Here is a 26,912-nt window from a genome sequence, read left to right as displayed (position 1 = left end):
CCCGGCGTCAACCGGTGCGAAAATGCGCGCTGATGACGTTACCCAGACAGCACTGCGTCTGCCTCTCTTAGTGACGGAGGGACGCCGGGCGCGCTCAAACGCGCATGCGTCAATGCAATGCAGCGTGGCGCCCGCATGCGAGTATATGGCAGGCAGGTCGGTGCCTTGCGTGGCATCGCCGGCGTGATGCGACGAAATGAACGCTGGCGTGCACGCTCACCAGGTCACGTCGAAGTGTATTGGCGCCTTCGAGTGTGGCATGTAGTCATGTTCTTACATGACACGCAACTCACGATTACGATGTTTACACCAGTCACATACCTTCGTCATTCAGTCACGTGATGTAGTACCAAATTTGGCATATGTGAAGCTAGCGAAACGGCCGCGAGCGCATCATGACTGTGGCATGTAGTCATGTTACATGCACGCGTCATTATTGTCATGTTAGGGTCTGCCGCTTGTGTTCTCCACGTAGTAATGTCACACCATACCAGCTTTGCAACTTGTCATGTGAACGAAACCACCGTCAGAGCAGCAAGAGCATGAAATGTAAGTCATGACATTCATGACATACATGTCATGATTTTCATGTTATGACTAGTCAGTTATGCTTGTCATACAGTCATGTTATTCCATACCAAGTTTGGTATTGGTACCATTATTTAAACGGCCCGGAGAGCTAAAAGTCGTATGCGGCTAGACAGACAGACAGACAGACAGACAGACAGACAGACAGACAGACAGACAGACAGACAGACAGACAGACAGACAGACAGACAGACAGACAGACAGATAGATAGATAGATAGATAGACAGATAGATAGATAGATAGATAGATAGATAGATAGATAGATAGATAGATAGATAGATAGATAGATAGATAGATAGATAGATAGATAGATAGATAGATAGATAGATAGATAGATAGATAGATAGATAGATAGATAGATAGATAGATAGATAGATAGATAGATAGATAGATAGATAGATAGATAGATAGATAGATAGATAGATAGATAGATACGCTCAAAGTCAGTGAAGTTCGCTAAGAAGTGCTTCGCATTTAAAACCCGCATACACACATTTCGGCAGCGAATGCGAAGAGAGATAGAGAGAGAGTAAAAACGGAAGTTCTGATTACGGACAAGCGTTTATAGTCGCCGCATGCACTTTCAGTTTTGGTTAAGGTCACCCTGCCAGTCGGAAAAGTCGAGACGGAGCGCATTATATCTACTCGTACTTGACGAATCACGGTCAAGAATTACTAAGGACTTTATGCCGCCAAAAAGCTTTGTGAATAGGATGCGAATACAATTAGCAGTTGAACACCTCTCGTGAGCAGAAACGCTGAACAACTAGTTCGGTATCACAGAACTGATGACGCATACTGGCACCAATTAAAAAAAGAGAGGTATTCGGCACTCGGAAGGTGTGAAGGCCGTGCTTCATAGTAAGGCTGTTGCACGCGACCCTGCCCTGCCAACTTATCGCCGGGGTCATTGCGTTTGAATCCGGGTCATCGCGACACTTGCGCTTCGGTAAACAGTGCAGAGTTGAGTCTTCGCAAACAGCGCAAAGAACAAGGAGACAAAGAAACACACGAAAGAGCGCAGATGAGGTACACTGTTTTTGCTGCAAGATCCGCTGGGGCAGCGACACTATATCGAAGACTCGGGGAAAGTGCTATAGTGATTTTTCTGAAACCACACTGAAAGCCGGAATCGGCTGGTTACCTCCTGCTGAACATTTATTTACCCGCTGGCCCAAGTGTTTCTTATGTTTGCGTGTAAAGGGCCGGCGTTGTCACCGCGAGAATCTGCAATAGGCTGCTGGAATGGCGTATACCACGTGTACCACAGATGAACACAGTAGCAGACCATAAGTAAGTGACAGTTTCATGTCTTTCGGTTTATACAAACATTCGTTTTACACGAACCATTGGGAAAGAAGTCTCGACTCATGCCAACGAAGGCGGATAGCAGTGTTTGTACCGGATGATGACGATCAACCAGGGGGAAGAAAACAAAGATAAAAGAGTGTCAACACCATTGAATATGTTTAATAAATATGACATACTGTTTCATTAAAAATTTGGACCATTCCTAATAATATTATGCATCATTCGTTGTCTTGTTTTTTCATCACCATAGTGCTTCTATACGTATGTAAATGGACAGCAGCCAATACCGATGTCATGAAAGAGTGGGACAAAATGTAGACACAGCGTGAAACACAGGAAATTTGAAAGGCAGGAGATCAACCAACATAAATCTTGTATGCCAGCTACCCTTCACTGTAGTAAAAGGGAGAGAGAAGTTGAATAAGTAGTAGAGAGACGGAGAGGGAGAGAGAAAAAGAGCCCAGCGTATTACGATTGCTACGTCAGAAACGATCCTGAGTACATTCAACGGCTACCCTCAGCTACGACTCACAAGGTTGTTTTTAGAGATAATAATAATAAACGAAAACAAATAAAGCTCGACGTGACGCGTTATGTCGAAGAAGGACGTCCGAAGCGCTCCTATATGCACTCGTGTGATCAACGAGAAAAAACGGCGCACACAAGCAGGACCTATTGTATAGCGCATCAACTACTTACCGATGATTCGTATTCGAGCGGTGCGTGGTATGTGGTGGAACGGGTTATGTACATAGCGATGAGGATCGTGTTCGCGACGAATCTCCGTCCTGTCACACGGCGTTTGTGCAGGCTCCGGACTGTACACACGAACCGCGTACGCGCATGTTTCTCTCTCGCATTACATCACCAATGCCGCTTGACGCTCCGAGCAGAAACACGTATACGATTCGCATAGGCTTCGAAGCGGGGGGAACCTCTGTTTGCCGAGGCCGATCCCACAGTAATTCGTCACGCGGATCGTTTTGCGCGGGAAAAGCCCTCGCGTGGTGGCCTATTGAGGCACGTGGTGCCGGCTACCGACGAATGTTTAGAGGATGTTTGCGATGGGACAGGAAATGGACTGCGGTCAGTGAACGAGGCTAGTGGTGGCGACCTCGTCGCCCGCTGTGCGAATGGTGGAGGATTCGGGGTGGAAGAGGTCTTAGTCAACCTTAGGGTATATTATTTTGTGCGTTTGCATGTGTGGGTGGGCATAGATACATGCCATTGTTTTTTTTTTTTTGGGGGGGGGGGGGGGGGAGAGTTGGGCCTTTACGCTGCGCATCTGTTGTTATTTCGCATTCGTTGTCCCACGGTCGGATAGGAAACGCGGCAATATTGCTTGGCATTACTTTCTAAGCGGTTTTCGCTGCATGTTATGGTAGAGCTGTTATTGACTGTTCTCTCTGAATTGATCTTTAAAGCAAGAGTAAACGTCGACAGTGTCTGACCTGCATGGATAATAACCGGCACACGCTTATTTTTATATTGAGCTGTGGCACTCTGTGGTTCATTCAAGCAATCAAAAGCAGCGTACCTTGAGTAGAAAGCAAGTACACTTGCCAATGCGGATCGTCCAACTTAGTAAATGTTTCAGACGTGAAGCGATTTATTCGCACAGAACTGATGAACGGTTGTCAGTTGTGTTGAAAGCAACGTCCGTAACGTAAAGGAGCGTTGAAGGGCAGTTATTGAATTTAGTTGCGTTTAGTTTCGGCTGCTAAGATTTACCGTACTGCATAATCCACTGTGCATAAACATGTTAGAACACGGTCCTATGCATGTGCAGCAGCACGTCAGAGATATTGAAGTGGCGTGGATTAATTCCTCGAAGAATCATTAGCGTTGCAGCATTTCTAGCATATTTGTTGCGTATTTACCGATTCAAAGGTTAGCAGAGGTCACTGCATTCAAGAGATGTCACTATGCCTGGACACGTTGATCGAAGTTGTCAAAGAAAGTTTGGCAACGCGTTAATTGGCGGCATTGTCGATAACCGGCACTAAATCGGCACCAAAGTGTTACATGGTGCCTCTGCAGCATTGAAATGCTTTACAAACTTTACCATACATGCAACCAAGTTGATCCGCACCACTAAAGCAACAAGAGAAAACGAGTATTGATCAATGTGACTATGAGCGCATAGCGGCGAGTGCAGATGAAATCACACTTGTCTATAGATCGCCCAGCCGGCCGCTGCAGCTGCCGTTTTTTGCAGAGATATGCAAAGACCGACGATATAGCGGTACCAGACATTGTCATACCGCATGCTAGGCCCGTTTGCTGTAATTCAAGCATGAACCTCCCTTGTGACTAAAGGAAGGTAGAAGCTGCGATCAACAACAATGTCGACCTGCAGTCACACACTCCGGCGTTCTAGACAAGTGTGATCCTATCCGTACATACGTGCTCGTATCGCGACCAAGCTGACAAGCTAGAAAGCATGCGGCTTATGATGCGCGCGGAAAATGTACTGTGCCCTAGAGAATTGCATTGTTTGGTAAAAGAATGCGGATCAAGCATTCCTTGTGACTCCATTTCTTGTGCGGTGTTTCGATAAACTCAAGTGTTTTCCTCACAACATACATTGTGTGACGCATTTATCTTCAGCTTGCATTTTGCTCTTGATTGCGATATCCGCTGCTATCAACCAATACCGTACAGGCATGAGTGCATTGATGGATGACGTCATGTTCTTGCACATATCTTTGTTCCTGAGAAATTGCGTGCCAAAGTACACTTTTGACTTTTTGGCCGAATTGAACTCTTTGAGATTTCTGAGAGAAGTTTGCCGCCTTCGCTAATGTTTTGTTCAACGTTGCGGTTTACTACCTCCGCTGTTATTGATTGATTGGTATGTGAGGTTTAACGTCCCAAAGCCACCATATGGTTCTGAGAGACGCCGTATAGTGGAGGGCTCCGGAAATTTCGACCCCCTGGGTTCTTTAACGTTCACCCAAATCTGAGCACATCGGCCTTCAACACTTCCGCCTCCATCTGAAATACACCCGCCACAGCCGGGATTTGAACCCGCGACCTGCGGGTCAGCAGCCGAGTACCTTAGCCACTAGACCACCACCACGGGGTTCCGCTGTGAGTGTAGTTCTAACGATTGAAAAAGAAAAAAAAAAACATGTATTTTAATGCCTCGCCAACTACCGCAAGGCTTGCGGAACTCTTAGCACTCAGTCATGATGCTATCAGAGACGTATCCGGGAGACTGTTTTGCAGTGTTCAAAAACCACCCATAACACGAAAACTATTAAATTGTTCACGCGTATGTGTACACGCGCACATATACAAATAAAATTACCTCAGACATTTGCCTCGCCCGCCCTCCTCCCACATCCTCTAACAAAAAAAAAAGTCTGACTGCCCTTGATGACCATTTTTGGGATGTCCAGCGTGCCGAGGAAGTCGCTAGCAGTCAAGAAATCCTAGCCGTCACCTAGGTGTTACCTTTTACCCGTCCCACTAACTGGCAGTGCATGTATACATGCGCCCGCTGAAGCTACGCACTAACAATTGAAAAAGAAGGGAAATATTTACGTACTCTTAATATTAACATTCACAGCAACATTTTTTCTGACGAACAAAGTGATCTGACAAGAAAAGCAAATCGTTTCATTGCGGGACGCCATAGACATTCAGTTCCCATGTTCCTGAATTATTTTGCGCTCTTCCCGTTTTATTCTGTTGTTCGCCAGCCGCCCCCTGGAGACTGCAAAAGAACGCAACAGCTAGGTAGCGCAAGACGCTTGAAGGCCTCGGTACTAGAGGTCTCTAATTATCATGTCATACGGCCTTCGACACAGCATCGCATCAAAAAAGTTCGCACGCAAGGAAAAATTACTACTCGCAAAAAAAAAGCTACTACAAATATGAGTCTTGGTGTAACGGAGCCTGCAAGGATACGCGCAGCGGCTTCATTAGGACACCATGATAAGCGCGTATAAAGCTACACAGCAGCCATATTCCGTGTCTGCCCCCCGCTGCCGACAAAGTGGGCGAGGCGATAATACCGGAAGCGAGAGAAGCCGGTTGCGCAGAGCACGTGGTCTGCATCTCAAAAGGCGAAAACAGTTAAGCCCTGGTAGTACGGCGTTGCTCCTCGTAACGGTCGCTCTTCCTGGAAAAGCAGACCACACACATGCGGTCCACGCATGCAAAGATGACATCACTTGCCCCGGCAAACCCGAGTATAAGATGCTACTCGCCATTCGCTACGAGAAGCTCGAAAACAATCTGGACAGCAGCGTGGTCTCGTCTGCATGCGGTTGCGTCAGTTGCGTCACGGGGTAACATTGCAAAACGTCTTTGCCTCGTTTGTAGTCTTATATAGGGTTACATCTGCCCTGCCGCTGGCTGCCCCTTCTCGCGCAAGAAGTCTACGGAGCGTCTGCAGCTCCACGACCTTGGAGCGGTGGCTCGCCGAGAAACACTTTCCCGCCGGACAAATCGTGCGCGCGTTTGGCAAGCGCTTCGGGGAGGAGAAACACCGCTTCGCCTAGCGTCTCCGACGTCCATGCGTCTTCATCCTCGGCACATCTCGTGTTTGCGTCTAGCGGTTGCCCTGGAGTTTGTAGCGCAACCTCACATGGCAGTGGCCCGCAGATGTGGCCGCGGTTTTCTGGAAGAGGCGTTCAAGTGCGGCAGTCTGAGTGCAAGTGCACTTGTGTGCTTGTCGTGCAGGCGTGAATTTAAGCCTTATTAGCCACCTCCAGGAAACTGTCCTTGGTCGACCAACCGACCTTGATCACTAGTTCGCAGACCCTTCCAACTCTAACGGCCATGCCTCAGAAAGCAAGTTTATAAGTATATTAATGAGATTAAGTGTAGCATGCCTGAGGGCAGGCTTTCAACATAATAATAGCATTATTATTATTATTATTATTATTATTATTATTATTATTATTATTATTATTATTATTATTATTATTATTGCAAAGCTCCTGATGACCCCTTTGAGCTGGTGAGGAGTCGCAAGGCAAAGAGACGATATCTGAGCATGCCATTCTATTGAATTGAGTCCACCACCGATATCTTAAGCATCCTTTTCGTGCCAGTGACAACATGAGATGTATGAACCGGCAAGCCGTGTTTGTACAGTGAGAGGTACTGGTGGCAAAGAAAATAAAGTAGGTAAGAGTGAATAGCCGCAAGAACATCCTGACGAGTGACGTCAATCACGTGACTGCTCTGGACACATTGCGCGTTGTTACGGAACTTAAAAAAGGAAGGAAGAAAGAAAAAAACAGATAAGATCAAGGAAGGGAAGAGAGAAAGAATGAAAGAAACAAAGAGAAAACAAACATAGAAGGAAAAGAGAAAGCAAGAAACTGAAAAAGAAAGAAACGAAAAGAAAGGAAAGAAAGAATGCAAGTATATAGTATTAAGTTAGGCACGTACGAGTCAAGTTTCGTTTCCCTCGAATTTCGCGATAGCGGAAGTGCTCCTGAATTTTTAAATCGGTGTTAGTGTTTGGTTTAAATTGTAGCGCACTCGGAATCAAAGCTCGCGAAAAATGCGAACGCGAGGGAATCAAGAAGTCACTTCACTCATCACAAGCACGCCCATACTAATGCACTGAGCCTCGCAACGGACCTTTCCATTTGTCGACATGACATTTGACGAGCGGAGCTGTCCGTGCTATCATGTATAATACCCTTCTCGTTGGTGTACATTTTTCTCTTCCTATACGGCGCGTATCGTGGACCAGTCGATACCGGCCATGGCCAGCACGCAGCGGAAACCCGCTAACGGCGCACAAGACGCGCAATAACCGAGGCCGGCAAGCCCAGCGTGGGCCGTGGGCCACCCGTTATAGGGTTGCGCAAAGAGTCAAGCTCCGGGTATACCATAGCCAGAGCCGCGTCGAGTACGAAGCACTAATAGGAAGCGACGGTGTTACCATGTACTCGCGTGCCTTGTCGGTCTTCTAGCGTATGATGGGATGTGACATGCCGGCAAAAACTGCAACACCTAAATAAAAGAGAGAGAGAAGGAGCAAAAATTGAGATGCCGTACTTATCGCGATACGCCTTTATAGAATGCAATACGCTGAGCGATAGCTCGCCATTTGCGCACCGAGAACTGTTTATTTGCTTGAATAGATAGATAGATAGATAGATAGATAGATAGATAGATAGATAGATAGATAGATAGATAGATAGATAGATAGATAGATAGATAGATAGATAGATAGATAGATAGATAGGTGGATAGATAGATAGATAGATAGATAGATAGATAGATAGATAGATAGATAGATAGATAGATAGATAGATAGATAGATAGATAGATAGATAGATAGATAGATAGATAGATAGATAGATAGATAGTAGCGACCTCTCGCGTTGTTGTAAAGCCTTTGATGCACTGATGCAATTGAATCGTTCTGCTCCTTATGCGCTCTTACATTCCTCCTTTCTCAATTGCAAGGTAGTCGCTTTGCATGACCACATTTATTCCAACTCCCTTTCCTTTACTCTATACCTCTGCACTGCCTACGGTTATGCCAAAACGCTAGCCAGCCTGATTGTCTCGCGCGCAGTGGCTAAAAGGTGCATACGGTTGTTTATTTGCAATAAGCCCTGACGCAATAACCATGCATCAAGTACTGTCACCTGACAGGAGTACGTTGTATACCGGTTTCAAGCAGCGTTGCGCAACTCTACAAGCTACTTCGAGCTTTAATGTCGTTTCTCACGCATAACAAGACGTCGCGGCACTTTGACCCGCGAAACGGAGCTCAGACGGACACCTTTCGTATTTTTATTCAAGATTATTTAATGCGCGACTAACACTAACGTAAATTGGTCTTCCAGTTTTTTCTCTTTAGCGCTGGAAAATCGAGCTTATTGAAGTCGGCTGACAGCGCACCGCCGTGTTGTTTACAAATCTGACAATAAATGTTTGGCGTTTAGTGCTTTTTTTATTTTAACGCACAGTCAGGAAGAATATCAAACGCATGACGCAGCATGTCATGTTCACTTGCTGTTTACCAGGAACGTTGGCCTGCAGATGCGTATTGCTGAAGCGCGTCGAATTTTGCCGAGCTTAGGCCCGTTGCGTAATAGCAATCGACCGTGGGAAGCAACGTTATTGGAAAGCTGATGTAAGCTCGCGAAAGCTACCGAACATGGCTCCCACGGCCGCGTTTCATATATCGTTGTACATCGAATCTTCGTATTTCGTAAAGCTCTCGTCTACGCGCGTTTGACTCCTTGCCTATTTATTCGTTTGCTTATCTCTGCAGAAAAGAGCATAAATGTGTAGACATCTGCAAACTTTCGTAACAGTCATCCTCACAGGAGGTCATGGAAGACGTATGGTCAAGAAGAAAACGATATACAAACGCACCACTTCGCCATTCAATAGCGCCGATGTACACTCTATCCGTGTGGATCAAGTGAACAAGCTATATAGCTCTTTCGCTACGATATTACTGCCCATACTTATTACAACCATTCTATATATACGTGCGCCGTTCCTTCCTTTCGTGGAGCCAAAAACTGTTCTGTCGCTGTGTGGAGTCACGGCGACAGAAAACGGTATGGTGAACTTCATCGTGGCCATGGCCTTGCGTGTATATGGAAGGTGAACTCATTTATATCTGTTCGAATTGATTATTCGGCAACCCATTTGCTAATGAGCTAAGTTATCGATATGGAGATTCCAATGACAAACCTGTCGTTCGGTCTACCACCGCATAAAATGTTATTGCTCTTTGGCTGCTCAAAAAAGACAGAAGTTCAGGGAAAGATGGAACCTCGAAGAGATGAAATATTCGGCAACACTGGGCGTCTCCGGAGCCGGCCCGACGTTTCGACAAGTAGACTCTTCTTCAAGAGGCGGCAACTGGAAGAAGGTGCGACCTTAAAGTATAGAAGTATGCAGGGCAACAGTGACCCCCCGCTTTGTCCGCGAAATTTTGAACACATTGGTTGCGTATAATAATCATCACTACTTCTATCAATCCGTCCTTCGCTCACTTCAAAAAAAAAAAGACGTAGAAGACGAAGACATGCAAAGGCAGTGCGATCAAGTTTAATACCGTGCGGACCAACTCCATATATAGGGTTCAGGATGGGAAAACATTGCACTGTCTACTACCTCCATTTTAACCCTCCTATTCCTGCTACCAAAACCCCTTTGCAGTGATCGAACTGCGCGCATAACTTAAATGCGTGAAGAGAAAAACGGCGAGTGTGAATGAACTTATACTGGCTCTCATGCAAACAAAAGCGAATCAGCAAGGAGCACTGGCAAGCTTGTGTCCCAATGAATGCTCCTGGGACGTCTTAAACAAAATGACTAAGACACTAAGCAGAGCCATGCACGGCGAGTCAGTGCAACTGCGTGAGCTAACTTTTGTGTCCGTTGCTACTTCTTCTGTTTCCTGTTCGCTGTTTGCTTTTTTTTTTCTTCCCCACACGTGGTTTTGTCAGCGCGGAACCCGCCGGGTTTTTTTCCGCTGCCTCAGCGACTGCCGCATCGGCTGCTCGCGCGACGCGCGGTCTCGCGTCACGCGAGTGGCTTCGCGTCGACCTCGCCTCGTCTTCGTCTGTTGAGTGCAGTACGTGGCGCTGTGGTGCGGTTGCCCTGTTCACTCACTCACCTATTCAGTAACACTCTCACTCACTCACTCACTCACTCACTCAATCAATCAATCAATCAATCAGCTTCCATCAATTAATCAGAAACTGCCACCGTTGGCCACACAGGAGCAAGTAAATGCTGAGTTTAGCTTTGATCAGGTATTCTGGCTTGGCATGATGAGGTATAATGAGCTCCCTAGAAGTCACGCTACACATCTGCGTGTCCGCATTATGTCAGAGAGAAGATGGTTTGTTTGCTGTGCGAGATTATTGCGAGTGAGCGTAGGTTACAGCATTCCTTTCTACAGCAAGAGCCGCATTTCCGAAAACGGTTCACTGAAGCTTCAACGATATTGCAGTGATGAAACTTATGACATAGGCATTATTCAAGGAAGAAAACTGAGGAATTTTTGCTAATTTTTATGCTGTCAAACAAAAATATCAGACCAATTGTTTACCTATAGCTTCATTGACTGAACGTGACACTGATAAAATGCAAGAAATGAGATCAATAAACAACCAAACAAAAAACTGCCAGTCGGGTTGGGGAGAACTTCAATGAAAATAAACATTTGTACAAAAAGGAGTGTATTTGTTTAGGCCACTACTAGTACATCTGCACAAAAAAGAAGTGTGAAACGGGAATTTGTTTCAGCTTATATAGCGCAGCAGCTGTTGAACTATAGGCATTGGCATCGAGAGCTAGCCACACTTGAAACGTCAATCCAATAATTTCGCAGACGCAGCTGTATCAGGCTTCTGTTGAATTTTTCACGCCTCACTTCAGGCACGAAACTCAGCATAACCTGCGTGGTGCATCGGACAATACGTTGCTGACAAATGCCCAACCAGTTCGCCATTGAATAAACACGGTACGTAAACAAGCCCGCCGTGTTTGCACGCCACTGAGTGTTTACGCAGCGCGGTGATAATTTACCAGTGCTTTGCTTACGTGCGTTAAGGGAAGGTAGGTAAGCGGCGTTGAGGCGGGCACGTTAGGGACTGCACAGTACACGGTGCTCTCAAGATAAGAATACGCGGAGAGGCGGCTGCTCAGAGAGCTCAGCGCCTGCGCTTCGTCTTTCTCCGCTTCACAAAAATAGCGTTGCGACTCGCGGAAACACGGTCAGCATGCACCGTAGAGATGCATGCAAGGATTGGAAAAGGCATTGTTCTAATGTCGTTCCACAAAGATACTCTTTACCGATACACTGTCAGCGATAGAGCAGAGAGAGAGAGAGAGAGAAAGTTAATTAAAAGAAGTCTGAGCTTCTATCCTACAGCTGTGCGCGGTATGAATAAGAAAGGTGGAAAAGAGTGATGAAGAAGATGGTGACGGGGAAATGAATTCGTGACACGTAGGTGCAATAAACACGTAACAGAGTGTGTGTTTTTTTCTCAGCTGTCCAGTGTCCAAGGCAGTGCTCTTCTAAAAGTCTGTAGGTGCCCTTGTAGCAGTTGCCGACGTAGTCTGCTCGGGCACTGCGAGCACGTCGTTAATATCACTGAGAATTTTCGCACTGACGTCCGCCAACGTTGAAACCAGGGTATTTCGTAGGCGAGCGCATGGAAGTTGCGCGTAGCGATAATTTCCACCTATCGTACAAAATCACATATCTTGGTGGTTGTTAGCATTGCCGCGCTGCTTCAACAACATGAAGGATACAATCTCACGCTATTTCTTTGTGAATCAATATCAACATGGGGAACTGCTTGTCATCCTTCTTTCACTTTGAAATAACTGGTCCGTGCTCGCGTTATAGTTAACAAAGCACTTTAAGTGGTGCGGTACACTTATCCTCCTTCTTTTCACCCAGGCACGTGACTCCAACGCTCTGTCCTCTTCGTGTAACTGCTCAACATGCGTGTAAGACGCATGTTTCTAAAGTTCGCACCTGTTTCTGTTTCATCAAATCGGCGACTTATCTGCTTGCGATCATCGAGCTTTTGAAATCAGCTAGCTATTTAAACCGCTGTACTTTATGACCTGTAAACGACCCACCAATTAAGAAGTGTAAGGGGAAAGGTGGCGGCAACCAGCTGAAAATAGGTTTCGCGATCCAGACTTCTGTCTCGTTTGCAGCGTTCAGCCGGATTTTGGGTGACATACTCGCTTACTTTTCATTCATCAATTGACCCGCACCTTCACCTAGCTAATTACTCCTTTTCTAGCGCACTTAGCAAGTGGATTATCGCTTTGCCACTCACTATTTCGTGGACTATCTGCGTACCGTCTGCTTCTGTACATGCAACTTTTTCACTCACTCACTCGCTCACTCACTCACTCACTCACTCACTCAATCAATCAATCAATCAATCAATTAACCAATAGGTCAATCAATCAATTAATTAATTTAACTCTTACACGACATTCAATCATTTAAACTCGCGCGCTCGTTTACTTCTCAGCCCACTAGCATTCACACACACGCACACTCTGTTACTTGCGTGACACACACAAACACACAGTAATTATTCCTCATTCGCCCACTCCCTCATCTCATCCATTCACTCTAGCGTCGGACAGTTCTGCACGCAACATCCTACACTGCGGGAGTTAGCCAACTGCACTGTCGCTGCTCCGCGGGGAGATCAGAGTTCTGCATTGCGGAGACGGGACTCTTCCCCGAGTCGTTTCCGGCACGCCGGTTAGGCTAATCACGTTGTCGACGGGCGCCTTCGCGAACGGGGCTTCTTTCTCGTCTCTCCCACGCGCAGTGCGAGGCTCGCGGGGCCGATTGACGGCGTCTGCTGCTGCTCTTGCGCTGCGGGAAACCTTGCAGCAGAGGGTGACGATAACTCAGACGCGGCGCTGCCCTGTTGCCATGCGCGCCCGGTCTTCTCTCGCCGAAGCGGGGTCACCTCTCGCGCTGCACCTCGCGTCAGAGCGCAGATGCGCACGCGCGGCAATCAGCTTTTCAAGATAGGCGTTGAGAGAATGGACGGAGGCAAAGGGTGCTACTACCCGTACTCTCAAGTGTTTACGCCTATCGCGTGTGCCGTGATAATGCGAGAGAATTACTCGGTCTTTGATCATTCACGCTGATTACTACGTTCCAGCCTGTATATATATAAGCCTCGTATAAATATTTATTTTGTATATCCAAAAATGTTTCAAAAGTATTCTTGAATATGTTTTGTATGCGTAAATTTTATATATAACAAATCCTTTATATATAGAATTACTTTGTGATCCCATGAGCATTGGTTCTTAAATGGTGGTCCGCTAACTCTAAGAAAACCGCAAACCCTTTCCCCCGCCTTTCTTTTTTTTTGAGGGGGGAGAATTCTGGGTGTATTAGCGAAATGTTTTCTCTAAACGAGAAATACTCGTTTTTTGGAGGCACACGGAGGCCCGTGGGGAGAGTGGCCCTTTTCCGAATTTTGATACGCTTCACCGCATAAGAACTTTGCATAGCGGCGCAGCTGGACTTTATGTTCTTATTCATGACGATGAATAAAAACATTGACACTGCAGTTTTCTACGACATGTGCACGTGAGCGTACATCATCTAGATTTGCATATTTGAGGAGCAAACCTAGTTAAGTACACGTTGAATGCGACTGCAGGCTGCACAACTTGTTGACCAACTCTTGAGGTCGAATTGATGTGAATTTCTGGCTTGACCATTCTTTGCCAGGAAGAAATGAAAAAAAAGTGCCTATTTCGTGGTGCATGTAGGGATAGTCTATCAGCTCCCCATTTTCTCTCACTACAATGGGTTCCTCATCGCAACCACTCGACCACACGGTGTCCTCGTAAGGCCCATGGCTGAGAACCACTGCCTTAGAAAATACTATCGCACAGGCCAACCCCTCTGCCTCTCTGTAACCTCCTCCTCCTCTCTCTCTCTCCTCTCAGATTCGAAATATCTAGGTTCGGTAGTACATGCGAAGGGACATTTCCCCTGAACTTCCGCCCACCCTACTCCATAATTTGTGAACGTTGACCGAAGGTCGTCGGGCCTGTCATATTTGCTCCGGCATTGGCAAAAAATGATTATGATAACAAAATAATGCAGGATTAATGCTAGCTTATTTTAGCTGACATTTTCGACATAGATATGCCAATATATTACTGTGACAGTCGGCTTAGTGTTACATTACACTAGGCTGTCATCGTCAAATGTTGCTGCATATGTTGGCTTTTTCCAGTTAATGTAGGCTACCCGCTGGTATAGGATGAATGTAACTATTTCCATTCGGTCTTTTTGTTTGTTTTTTTTTCTCCATGGCGTAAATAGTGAAAAAAGACCATTTCAAGCGGGCAGCCCCCCCCCCCCAAAAAAAAAAATTCAGGCTGTGCGTCTGGGGGAGTCGTGATATATGTCAGATTTCTGTGGCACATTCACGCTACATGAGTTTTACAACAAAATTGTTGTAGTCAAGGTATGTCGTGTGGCGCTGATTTATACATTATCTTCATCATAAACGCGCACGCGCTATGTTCGCCCTCTTCCTCCTCCTCAGCTTTGCTCGCAGGACACTGCGCCGATTTGTCCGGCGTGGGAGGCAATAACTCTAATGGAAGAGGGAACGAATGCAGATAAAGTGAGAGAGGGAGGAAGAACAAGCAAGCTAGGGAGAAATCCTTGGCAAAAATTATTGGTCAGACGGGACTCGAACCCGTGTTTCCCACACTCCAAAGACGAGCGTCGTAACCACCTGGCTATCTAGGTATGTGTAGTGTCACAGCATGATATCACCATGTATAGTATAGCATAGCAAGGGAGAAAGGAAGTGCGGGTGAGGTGAAGCAGCGATTACATATAGAGAGAGAATAAAAAAAGATAAAATGTGAGAGAACGACTGCGAAGACGAGCGTCGTTACCACCTGGCTATCCAGCCATGTGTAGTATCACAGCATGATATCACCATGTATAGTATAGCATGATAAGGGAGGAAGGAAGTGCGGGTGAGTAGAAGCAGCGTATATATATATAGAGAGAGAGAATAAAAAAAAAGATAGAAAGTGAGAGAACGACTGCGAATACGAGCGTCGTAACCACCTGGCTATCCAGGCATGTGTAGTGTCACAGCATGATATCACCATGTATAGTATAGCATAGCAAGGGAGAAAGGAAGTGCGGGTGAGGTGAAGCAGGGATTATATATAGAGAGAGACTAAAAAAGATAGAATGTGAGAGAGCGACTGCGAATACGAGCGTCGTAACCACCTGGCTATCCAGGCATGTGTAGTATCACAGTATAATATCACCTTGTATAGTGTAGCATACCAAGGGAGAAAAGAAGTGCGGGTGAGGTGAAGCAGCGATTACATATATAGAGAGAGAATAAAAAAAAGATAGAATGTGAGAGAACGACTGCGAAGACGAGCGTCGTAACCACCTGGCTATCCAGCCATGTGTAGTATCACAGCATTATATCACCATGTATAGTATAGCATAGTAAGGGAGGAAGGAAGTGCGGGTGAGTAGAAGCAGCGTATATATATATATATAGAGAGAGAGAATAAAAAAGATAGAAAGTGAGAGAACGACTGCGATTACGAGCGTCGTAACCACCTGGCTATCCAGGCATGTGTAGTATCACAGTATAATATCACTATGTATAGTGTAGCATAGCAAGGGAGAAAGGAAGTGCGGGTGAGGTGAAGCAGCGATTATATATAGAGAGAGAGAATAAAAAAGATAAAATGTGAGAGAACGACTGCGAAGACGAGCGTCGTAACCACCTGGCTATCCAGCCATGTGTAGTATCACAGCATAATATCACCAGGTATAGTATAGCATAGTAAGGGAGGAAGGAAGTGCGGGTGGGTAGAAGCAGCGTATATATATAGAGAGAGAGAATAAAAAAGATAGAAAGTGAGAGAACGACTGCGAAGACGAGCGTCGTAACCACCTGGCTATCTAGGCATGTGTAGTGTCACAGCATGATATCACCATGTATAGTATAGCATAGCAAGGGAGAAAGGAAGTGCGGGTGAGGTGAAGCAGGGATTATATATAGAGAGAGACTAAAAAAGATAGAATGTGACAGAACGACTGCGAATACGAGCGTCGTAACCACCTGGCTATCCAGGCATGTGTAGTATCACAGTATAATATCACCATGTATAGTGTAGCATACCAAGGGAGAAAAGAAGTGCGGGTGAGGTGAAGCAGCGATTACATATATATAGAGAGAATAAAAAAAGATAGAATGTGAGAGAACGACTGCGAAGACGAGCGTCGTAACCACCTGGCTATCCAGCCATGTGTAGTATCACAGCATTATATCACCATGTATAGTATAGCATAGTAAGGGAGGAAGGAAGTGCGGGTGAGTAGAAGCAGCGTATATATATATAGAGAGAGAGAATAAAAAAAGATAGAAAGTGAGAGAACGACTGCGATTACGAGCGTCGTAACCACCTGGCTATCCAGGCATGTGTAGCATCACAGTATAATATCACCATGTATAGTATAGCATAGTAAGGGAGAAAGGAAGAGCGGGTGAGGTGAAGCAGCGATTATATATAGAGAGAAAGAATAAAAAAAGATAGAATGTGAGAGAACGACTGCGAAAACGAGCGTCGTAACCACCTGGCTATCCAGGCATGTGTAGTATCACAGTATAATATCACCATGTATAGTGCAGCATAGCAAGGGAGAAAGGAAGTGCGGGTGAGGAGAAGCAGTGAATAAATATAGAAACAAAGAATGAAAAAAAATAGGAAGTGAGAGAACGACTGCGAAGACGAGCGTCGTAACCACTTCGCTATCCATGCATGTGTAGTGTCACAGCATGGCAGGAGAGAAGGAAAGGGAGGGTGCGTGAAGAGGAGCAGCGATTATGGAGAAAGAGAGAAAATAGAACGGAAAAAGATAGAATGTGGGAGAACGACTGCAGAGAAATAGAGAAAGACATGAAAAAAAAAGAGAATCGGAGAGAAAGAAAGCGAAAAAAGACAGAAAAAGTTAGAAAGTGAAGAAAAAGAGAGAGAAAATTATTAAAAAGAGAGCTAGCATTGCAATGTGCGATATAGTATAGTATGGCAAAGAGCTCAGAGGGTAAAAGCTAGGCCAATTCAGGACCGGTTATAGGTGCTCAAGAGCTGTGCGTTGACTCAGCCAAGCGCGAATTAGTGCAAGCTGCGGTGTATTTATTTATTTCGGTGAATTTTATCGCTTTGTTGCAGCTTTGCTTTGTTGCAAGTGTGTCTACGCAAAATGCTAAAGCATAATCAAAGATTACTCCGTTGAATGTGGATAAAGAAGAGTAATCTAGTAAAGCAAATCGGTGACGTGTTTCATTGAGAAGGAAATATATCCCGAGCAGTTTCGCACAACTGAAGCAATTAAAAGGAAACACCTAGCCTGCGCGGCACACGTAGCACAGCCACAGCGTAAGCTATAAAGGAACCGTCTCCTTAGGGCCCGTTGCAAATGCGTAGTATCCGTGGCTCACACCAATTTGATGGATTGCCCAAAGAACGGGACACTTTCGTGAAATCATACGAATGTCCCACCGTGAAAAAACAAATATCAAGTGCAGCATTGTGTAATCACAACCCTGCTCTATTCGATAACCATGCCATAAAAATCCATGAAAACGGAAGTAATCGACAAACCACCGTGTTGTGGCACATTATATTTATCATCTGCCAGTCTGCAATGTTACCGACATTTATCAAATTCGGCTACCAGTCTGACGTGTTACTCATCATGACTTCTATCAATTATGATGTTCTCTATCACGTAAGGAAGCCGTGATTACTCACCCATAACCAGTACACGTAGTTGCACTGATTTTACGGTTTGGTTATATTTATGTCTAAATTTTTGTGTGGAAGTGACGAGAACACTCAACGGGAAACTGTGATTCAATGGGAGAGAAACTGTGACACAACCTAAGTAGTTAATTATCTATTTCCCTTTAATGGGCCACGTGTTTCATTCAAAGCTGTAGACACTGTAGGCATATGTGAGAAAGAGAGCAATTGCGTCTGTGCTTCGGGCAAAAGAAGCGAATCGTCAAGGCCGACAGCGAATGTTGCCATAGCGACAGTGCGCTAGTTGAGTGATCCTCCTTGCACTGCATCATACTGTCCGGCCTGGTGAGGACAGAAAAAAGAAAGACAACAGAGCGCGAAACAGTCGCCTAACAACGCAGAAAACTCTTTCACAGACGTCCTTGCGTTAGTCATTTCTCCCTGTCTTTATACGTCACCACTCGCAGCTGCAGCCTTGGAAACAACACGCACCTCGTAGGCTTCCCTCACTCCACCCTTCCCCCTCTCTCTTCCCCGTACTTGCCATATCGCTATAGCGTCCGTGCCTGCAGCTCTGTCTTCTCGTGATCGCTTCCTCCCGTATAACGTAACGGGATCTGGTGTTTCTGATAGCCCGTTCGGTCTCAACCGGAATTCACTACACGGCCTGCACAGTGGGAATCGCGGTTATTTTCCAGTCGCGTTATCTTCGAAGCCTCTGCTTGGTGAGCTCCGGCAAGCCGGTAGTGCGTGGCTCGAACTGTTCTGGCGTGTAAGACTGGCAACGCAACCGTTTCTGCGTTAATAGGGAGTTTTAGAATAGCGCACCGCAAGCCCTTGCGGTGCGGTCGTTGCTACTGCGCATGCGTCGCAACGCGAGTCGGCGTTCGCGTTAGCGAACCGCTCGCAGAAAATCCGAAATTGCGTGCGGTGATGGTGGCCCGCATGTGGCCCGCAAGCGCTGGTTTCGAGGCTACGGTGTCGCTGCGATTGTGCGTTGCGGTTCGCAGCAGGGCGAACGCTATTCTAAAACTCTTATCGCGTTTGCTTCGCCCGCAACGCCCGCAGCGCTCGCAAACGGTATTCTGAAACTCTCTAATATATTTTTAAAGACAATAGGCTTTCTTGGGGTACTTCGACGCAAAAATTTTGCTCTGTCTGTCTGTACATATGTCTGTTTGTCCACCGTGACAATACCCCAAATGGCTCCAAGCGATACCCCAAACGGCCAACCCCATCCGCAGCGCCAACCAATATTGCTCAAGTTTCAACGTTTATACTTGTGTGATTTTTTTTTCTTCGAAGCGCTTGCAAGTAGCGCAGGAATCGGGAAAATGTACCAGAAGTTTACCGTCCATGTGGTTATCTCGTTTTATTATCGTCGTATAGCGAAGTTCTGCGCGAACGCGAAGAAATGAACGCAGCGCGAGAAAGCACCAGCAAGAACAGTGCACGAACACTTTAATGCCTCGGGTGTGTCTACTCGAGCCACGTCCTCGTTCTTTAGCATTCGTGCAGTGGTTTTCTACGATAAAAACACGGTTATAACCACTATCTGGACATCGCTATACATAGCGAGAGCTAAACTGGCTCACACGTGGGCAGTGCGTATTTGACGGTGATATTCACCTCCTTTTCGTGTGCTTGGGCCGCGCGTTCGTGTTGAGAAAAATGATGTGTTTTTCTATGCGCAGCATCTATGTTTTGCTAGCACGATAAGGTTGCGGTATATAGCAACACGTTTTTATTGCGTGCTGCTAAAAAAACATACATATAGCTAAGGAATCTAGCTTTTATTTTTGGTGCAGGGGGGTTAATACTTCGTGTAATTTTGTTAAGTAAGCACACCTAAAGAATATATCCCGTCATGACACATTGACGGCTCAAGTCACCGCCTAATCCACGGACAACAAAGGTGTCCTAACCCTTAAAGCTTACGAACTTAAATTTGTGGAACAAAACTGCATACATAGTATAATATAGTATGCGGGCTCTTCTTCTTCTTCGTTTTCTTCGAAAAAGCACTACGTGTGCACATTCACTCACTCACTCACTCACTCACTCACTTTCTCACTCACTCACTTCATCAATCAATCAATCAATCAATCAATCAATCAATCAATTGTTCAAGCTAACTAAGACAGGCCTATTAACTGAGACAGGTTTTGTGGATAGCGTATTCAGCCAGCAAAATTTCACTCGAAAGCTTTCACAGCTCTCTAAATTTGAACGAAGTTGTGCTTGTTATAAATGTAGATGTTATTCACCGTGCTATTCTATGGGGGTTTAAGCGGGCCGTTTGGCGCCAGACGTAGCAACTGAAATCTCGCCAGGAAACATTAATCTTCGCATTCGGGGAGCGACACCGTTGCGCCACATATCGGTGTTACTTGTCTCTTTAGTCAGCGTGATTTCGTTGCATAGATAATTTTGTCGGATAACGCTTCTCCCAGCTCGAAGAGCATGCTCTAGCTTATGCACACATAAGCTGGCACGAGCATCGTTTGAGACGCGAGGGGAACCGGCAGGACGACTTGAGGAAACTGCCGCGGGACGATAAGATTGTTGTCTTCTAACGCCAAGCTGGGTTGCGCCTCGCACTGTACGCTGTCGTAAACCCCGTTCTTGCCTCATTCGCCCAAGTCAACGCTGCTTATCTTATCACTCCCCCCACCCCGTCCTGCCTTTTCAGACCGCTAAATATGGCGGTGCAATTAGGTGCGGTAGTATATAGGACGTGTAAGCCGAGAGTGCAGACGTCGATGATTTAGCACGTGGTCCGAGACACGTTCGCACAGACCCGAAGACTGAACACGTAAACAATCAAACGAAACGCTATACGCTAATCAGCTATCACTTCTATACACGAAGAGGTGGCCTTTCTGGGGAGAGGTATCCATGTAATAGTGGTACATAGAAGGGAGGGAGGGGCTAAGATAAGTGAAATGAGATTGTGTGCCATCGCAAGGTTGAACTGAATACAAGCACAGTAGTGGGAGCTTGCAATGACCGTGGATACGTAGGTATATCGAGTTCGTCTTCTTAGCATTGCGAGTAGGTGCCAGCGCACTTGCTGAATGCTATAACGTAACATTAAGGGCTTGCCTAAAGCTTGTCCTGCCAGGAAAAAACTTGGTTGAATGAAACGATTGATTGATATGTGGGGTTTAACGTCCCAAAACCGCCATATGATTATGAGAGACGCCGTAGTGGAGGACTCCAGAAATTTTGACCACCTGCCATGGGGATCTTTAACGTGCACCCAAATCTGAGCACACGGGCCTACAACATTTTCGCCTCCATCGGAAATGCAGCCGCCGCAGCCGGGATTCGAACCCGCGACCTGTGGGTCAGCAGCCGAGTACCTTAGCCATTAGACCACCGTGGCGGGGCTGGTTGAATGAAACGAGCACACGCACACCGATATAAAAAATTGAGTCACATGCAGTGAAAACCATCGGACACTGAAGCTGTATAGGCTAGGTTGTAAGCGTGCTCTTGTGTTTCCCTTGCGTTTATCTTCTGTTTTGTGGGCTCTTTCCCGCAATTTTTGTTTTGTTTTTCTCGTGCTTTTCTGCTCTTTCCTGTTCTTTTCCTGGCGCTGGCGTCTCCACGTTGCTTCCCTGGATCGGACAGATGGATTAGCCCTTTGGCGTCGTTAGCGCTCAATATTTATTTATTTATTTATTTATTTATTTATTACGTATGTTCAATACAGCAGAAGGTATAGTCATATATATATATATATATATATATATATATATATATATATATATATATATATATATATATATATATATATATATATATATATATATATATATATATATATATATAGCCAAAGTTTAAAAATATGCCGGAACACGTAATTACGACGTGACCAAACGCGTGTTGCTCATCGTTGCCTGGAGTTAGTGAGACTATTTTTGTGTTCTCAAGTAATGTTTAGTTAGATATGTTTACCTAACTAACTTTTCAAAAAGCAAAGATAGATAAAAAATTCAATGAGAAAGTTGGAGATTGGTTTCAAAACGTACGATTAGACAGTTTTGAGCTATATGTCTGTTGGGTATTAGGGTTTTTCTGCTAATTACAAATAACCGCGAAATGCAAAAAATAACACGTAACAAACCCGCTCGTGCGCCAGTGCGCGCAACGATTCTAGTGCTCCCTAACGTTCCGCGTACGAACGACCATTGCATTTGCCCCATTGTGCTGTCTCGGCAGGGCCGCAACGATGGTGGTGGCTTTACAGTGAACACGTTTTGCTATCGGCCACAAAATCGATAACCGCTGTGACTGCTTATCGCTGTCGTGAACCGGCGCGAGGGAAGCGTGTCGTTCGTACGCGGAACGGTAGAAGTCGAGACTGCATAATCGCAACTTGTTTCAGGCGCTTCAGGCGTAAGTTGTGACTGCCTCGACTACTCTGATATATTAAGACGAAAGCCATACATGTCTCATAAACACGAAAATTGAGCCTCCTATACTTTTCTGAAGCGAGGTTGCACTGACGGTAAAAACTTGCCAGGTTCTTGATTTTCGGGAAACCGCACCTTTACACCAACAAAAGAGAAGAGCCCATGCACATTCGCCTGCAGACGGCTCTCTTTGCACTACCCAGTTATGGTCATTGCGGCGATGAGGGCGCTGGTGTGGGCGTTTTTCGCAGCACCGCCTGGGCAGAGGGTGACGTCTATGATAGCAAGTCACCTCTGCCGAGGTGTTGCTTTGCGTCTTAGACATCCCTTGTTGGACCACTGTTTTTTTTTTTCAAATTTCCACTTCCTTCGAACCATTACCTTGTTGGCGTGTCTTAAAATCAGAAGCATGAGCTCTTTTCTCTCTCTCTCTTTATTTTTTCACAGTCACAGGTTTTGTATTTGCCTTCCGTTGTTCGCGGCTCAGCTTAGCTTCGACAACATTTGCGCAAAAACATTTGCTTTTCGCAATTCGTGGCTCCTGCTTCTTCGGCACGAGGCGTTGCCGGCCTGATACTGCAGTCAGCGCAGGATTCGGTGATACGGCGAAGGAGCTCTCGAACGCGGAAACCCTGGCGCTTCTATCGGAACGAGTGGCTCTGCTAGGTTGGCCCTTGTCGCCAATCGCCGTGGACGCAGAAGAGGCGAATCGGACACGCGCTGAGCGAAGGAGCCTTGTCCGCTATCGATCCCTGCTTGCGAGACCGTTATCGGCACTGTCCTCGGGTCAAGCGTCGCGGTCGCCGTTTAGCCGGACGGCACGTCCATCCGTTCGGCACGACGCAAGACCCGTGTCGAGAGGCCTTCAAGAGCCGTTGCACACCGACACTAGGGGCTTGCAAATGGCGCCGAAAACTTTGTTAAATATAAGAGTGCAACACGCCTTGTTAGGCATTGCATGATCTAAACGTTTCGATAAAGTAGGTTGGTGTGGTTCATTATCTATAACATTTTGTCACCTTAGGTTCATTCTCCTTCTGTAAGCTTTTAGTCTATGGTTGAATATGAGAGAAGCACTTCAATGACTATATAACTGCGCTATATATTTATGGTACTAATAGAATAAATCGAAATATTTTTATTTGTAAAACGACCACCATAAGCAATTGGTCGTGATAATCATATTATATCGCTTCAAGTTTGACTACTAAAAATAAGGTTGCCTCTGGTGTGTGTTCGAGTCGAAATCACGCCGATGTGACATGAACTGTAGTTGCTGGAAACGAAATTATATGCATGCATGGCTCTAAATTCTAGCGTGAGATCTGTATGCAGGAACATATGTAAGACATGCATGTACTATGCACGTATGTACGCATGCAAATATGTATGTATGTATGTATGTATGTATGTATGTATGTATGTATGTATGTATGTATGTATGTATGTATGTATGTATGTATGTATGTATGTGTTAAACGAGCCGCTTCATAGAATCGGATTTTCACCATACGATTTTCTTGTCCTCAGCTGACTGGTATGTGCTTCATAGAGGCCTTTGCGGTCCACTTTCGCGTTTCAGTGCTATTACGATCACACACATAATGACTGTAATTAACATCACTGCACATGTCACCAATGCGCATAGCGCACTGGTGGCGCAATGAAAAAATTAAATTTGCCTGTTTTTTGCTGTTGTTTTTTTTTGCAATACCAGACTTGCAGAATTCGAGACTGCATAATCGCAACTTTTTTCAGTTGCTTCAGGCGTAAGCTGTGACTGCCTCGAGTACTCTGATATATAAAGACGAAAGCCTTATATGTCCCATAAACACGAAAATTGAACGTCAGTGGCGGCGGCGTCAACACGAGCGGCACAAAAAAAAAATGAGTAGCATCTGATGGCGTCACCACATTACGCCATGACGTCACATGCCACAAAAACATCATGAGGTCACTATGACATCACATATCAAGACGTCACATGATGACGCCTTCACATTCCATCGCCGTTTGCTCAAAGGCGATCAGATCTCCGAGGCACTGTAAACAACCCTTGAGGTGCAGAAACAAGCTTGCGATGCCTGTACGATCACGGAGGCAGTACAAAACCACCTAAGGTGCAGAAAACCTTCAGGAGATCATTCCAATCAAGTGAGAAGACGAAAGCTTTAGCCTTCGGGCCGTCTTAAGCGAACGCATACGGGACCGTAAAAATTTTTGTACAATGCTGCGATGAAAGTCGTTATACTTGAACACTTCAGCATGTTTTATGCCTTAGTTAAGATACAGTGATCTCTTGCTAAACTTCCATGTGCTTTTCGGATGCTCTGCTTGGGGATATGAAGACTAAGCTTTTAAGTTTTTGCTCTATATACTTAAAGCGATTCCTTCAGGTAAACAATCTTATTTTTAGGGTGGACTGGTGAGCTACCGAAGCGAATATACGTTTAGCTAGTCGGCTAGCTTCGGTGCGGCTTCACCGTAACAAGTGGTTATGAGTGGTATTACGTAAACAAGGATCAAAGACATTCACAACTATCCAATACAGCTCGTCTTGGTCATCCGCTTTTTTAATTCATCCAATGAGACAGCAGACACCGCACATTGTGGATGGTCGTGTTCGAATTACCCGGGTAAAAGAGACGTTGTTCTCGAAAACCTGCAGAGGATCAGCTTTAAGCAAGCGGGTCTGCAAGGTCTATTTTGAGAATAGCCCATTACAGTGTGCAAGAAAGCTTCAATCGTCACTGGATTCCTACAGCGGCGCTGAATGCTGTGCCTGTGGGAAAGTACCCCGGTAAAGTTCCAGGGATGCCCGCACCCTTATTCGGATAAGAAAAAAGTTAGAAAAAAAAACTGTGTAGTCAAGGACAATGGCGTAAATTTTAGAGCGATAATATATAGAAGGGAAGTAAGGCGCTATAGCGTCAGGTGACGTACATAGGACTAAAAAGTATCTCGAGCGAAATAGGCTGTATCTTTAACAGTGGCTACTTACTAAATGTGTGAAAATAGGAGAAAAAAATGGTGAACACAATTTTATTTAGTAGGTTCAATGATGGTTGCATATATATATTTATTCAGGAGTCTAATTGTGTACATATTTGAGAGTTATAGCATGCTCTTTTTTGCTATACGTGAGATATTCAGCAACGCATGCCGTGCATTTTCTTCCCTTCTTTGGGCACTTGAAGTACTCTTATTTGCTGCTATGCGGAAGTATGTGTTTTGAACATCGCAGTAGAAAAATTTGTAATTGCCTGCTTTGTATTACCTTTATCTTAATGGCTGTCACATATGTCGAAAGGTATGCGTTGTAGCTTTTTACTGATTACGCACAGTTTTATCGATCTTGCAGACTTCATCAGTGAAAGACGTACAATTGGAAGCGGTCTATGAGCTAAAACGCGAAATAATAATAATAATAATAATAATAATAATAATAATAATAATAATAATAATAATAATAATAATAATAATAATAATCGAAGGCTTTTGAGTGAACATAAGAACTAGTCGATGGATACTGTTGCCCGAGGTGGAATTAACTTCATTTCTCACCCACATTGTTTTTTTTTTCTTTTAACTGGTCAGCGCTTTGCCAGGCGCAACGCATCAGTACAATTTATCGCATCGCATGCTATCACATATCAGTGCGCCGAGCACTTTTACGCTGTTAGTCTGCACCTCGCTCGAAGAAAATTGAGTCCTGGGCGACGACCTTGCTCGAGATTAAAAGGCTCATCATACTTTAGTAAGAGTACTTATAGTATGATACATGAGATGATGTTCTTCAACCTTGAACGTGGACTATCCTTCGTTGAGTGCGTGCCTGTTGCTCAGTGTGCACTGAAGGTACTGTTTGTCCCCGTTTGTATCTTATCTGTTAGCGACCTCCAGCAATTTCTCGAAGTACGAGGTGCGGTGACTTGCGAAAGCCTCGGCGTAACTGCAGCCTTGTTTTTGTTTTGCTTTCCACAATCCTCCTTGCGAACCCGAGCACCGATTGTCGGCGTGGCATGACATCACTATTAGGAAAACATCATTTCATCTACCGTTCCATCAAACACAGAGTACTTGTTTTCATAATCAAGTGAGCGATTCATAGAAGGATAACCAATAACTTTGGGAGCTTAGCCGCAGGCTTCTTACGAGGCTACAATTCTGCTAACCGTAGCAGCTGCTAAATACGCTTGGCTTGTTTCAGGAGAGCAGATAGCGAAAAAAAAAAACTTTCATGTTCATTCGACGTACTTGTTTGCGTGCAGACT

The 26,912-nt window shown here is 45.3% G+C and overlaps 1 protein-coding gene across 1 annotated transcript in view; it reads right to left on the bottom strand.

Moving 5' to 3' along the window:
* Positions 1-26,912, bottom strand: part of LOC119172117 (monocarboxylate transporter 12) — a 77,510-nt gene that overhangs the window by 49,650 nt on the left and 948 nt on the right. The window lies entirely within an intron of this gene.

Source organism: Rhipicephalus microplus, chromosome 4, assembly GCF_043290135.1.
Source record: "Rhipicephalus microplus isolate Deutch F79 chromosome 4, USDA_Rmic, whole genome shotgun sequence".
Taxonomy (NCBI): domain Eukaryota; kingdom Metazoa; phylum Arthropoda; class Arachnida; order Ixodida; family Ixodidae; genus Rhipicephalus; species Rhipicephalus microplus.
Note: the sequence above shows the minus strand (reverse complement) of the source record. Positions and strands in the feature narration are given on the sequence as shown.